Below are 2,307 nucleotides of genomic sequence, written 5' to 3'. Positions count from 1 at the left end.
GCTGTGTCAAATATCATTGCTGTGGAGTGCATATTACATCAAATCGGATAAAACATATATATCGGAGCTGTATATATATCTGAACCGATTTTCACCAATTTTGAAGTACCTGTGTCTAGGATGAATTCAGTCGGAATAGCCAAAATTCTGTCCATTTATGCTGATATTAAACATTTGGAACACAATAAACTTGAAATCAGTTAAAGATATATAAATGGGAGCTAAACCTAATTCTGAACCACTTTTGACAAAATTAAAAACACTTATTTCTGAGCTGTATCTGATATATGGTACCAAAGATCATTGTTATAGAGTGCATATTACACCAAATCGGAAAAAACATAAACAAATTTAAAATACTTGTTTGTAGGATGAATTTAGTCGGAATTACCAAGATTCAGTCCATTTGGACTACTATTAACCATTTGGTGTACAATAAACCTGATATCTGATAAAAATATATATGGGAGCTATATCCAAACTTATCCGACCTCCATAAAACTTCAAAGAGATATTTGTGGGCTTTATCTGATATCTGGTACCAAAGATCATTGCTGTGGAGTGCATATTATGCATGAGAAGAACTTAAACCCACAAATCGGAACCGATTTTAATCAAAATTGATGTGTTTGATGTCGGATGTGCCAAAATTTCATGTGTTTGGAAAATTCCATCTCAATAGGATAATAAATGCGACCTGCATTTTGTTCATAAAAATACAGGAACAGACGGACGGACGGACACGCATAAATCGACTCAGAAAGTGATTTTATGAAGGTCCTCAAAATGAAACTAGGGTCTATCTCGTTTCCTTCTCCATGTTATAAACAAATGCACAAAGAAATAATACACTTACCACCATGTGGTGTAGGGCATAATTAACATATGAATGGAAAACCGACTAGTAAATATTGTCACGTTCCTCGAAATAATTAAAATCAGGCTGTAACACAGACCAACATTGATAGTTTTGTTTTTTTTAATTTTAAAATTGAACACATCGTAAAAAATAATTAATAATAATCTTTATTCATATGTTATACACAAAAATTGAACCGGCAAGAAAAATTTCCTGATTTTGCAGTTGCTCTACAGGTCACAATTATAGACCAATCGATGCGAAAGTTAGCATGAGGCTAGAGCTTTGGGCTGGGCAGAAGCCTTCCAATTTTGATGGTCATGGGGTAACATTTAGTGGTTGAAATAGACCATAGCATTTTTGATAAATAAAAGTCAAATTTTCCATTAAACCGCGAATATTTTTATTGCCGGCGAAATCACAAATATACGAACAGGTCAATTCTGACCGTTACGTAGATGCCAATAGTAAAAATATCTGATATATATAGCGAAATATATATAATGTGTATATACAAAGAAAGGGGATGTTAGCTAGAATGCATATATCTCAAGAATGGCTGAACCGATTTTGACAAATTTTGTCAATTCAGAATGCCCTCTTAACATAAGAGAATAAAATCTAAAAACATCTCATAGAAATGTGCCAATAATAGTGTTATTTTACAGTATTTTGTGACATTTTTTTTTATTTTTTCATATTTTTTATCGCATGCGATTTTTTCAATTTGACTTATACATTTTGTAAAATTTTTTCACTTTACAACACGGGTTGGTGTTTTTATATACAGATTGCAATTATCGTCCGATCTTCCCGAAAATTTTCACAAGGGTAGGGTTAGGCTCAGAAGAGCCATTGTTTTCAAGGGGTTGAAATGGACCAACCACTAAAAATGTTCCTGATTTTGCAGACGTTATAAGATCGCAAATGGAAGCCAAAGGACTCGAAATCTCGCATTTAGTTAGGGTTTATGACAGCGGTTAGAATGGACCACTACTTTTGTGTGCAAAAAATACCAACATTACTTGCAAGTGATATCCCGTTTACACAAAAGGCTAACTTCTGGCTTTTTTATGCTGTTTTCGTTGATGAATATAGCCAAATATCATAGTCAAGGAAATCATATTTATGGGTCTAATTTTGTAGATGCATAGCGGCTTCTTGCTTTTGGAGATGATCGCAAAATATTTAGGGGTTCAAATGAACCAAAAACAGAAAAAATTTCCTGATCACAAAATTGAAGCCAATCGACACGCCTGAGAAGAGAGTTAATGACAGGGAAGAATTCTTGCATTTTGGATGACCATCGGATTATATTCTATATTTTATATAAACCACAACAACTAACAGCACGACGGAGTGCGTAAATATTGGGCAAATGTCCCTGGTAAAAATGCTAAATTTAATATCTCGGCAGTGCTCCGTAATATAATTTCAAAAGCGAAATC

Source organism: Musca domestica, unplaced genomic scaffold (assembly GCF_030504385.1).
Source record: "Musca domestica strain aabys unplaced genomic scaffold, Musca_domestica.polishedcontigs.V.1.1 1, whole genome shotgun sequence".
In the NCBI taxonomy this organism is placed as follows: domain Eukaryota; kingdom Metazoa; phylum Arthropoda; class Insecta; order Diptera; family Muscidae; genus Musca; species Musca domestica.
This window is presented reverse-complemented; position numbering follows the sequence as displayed.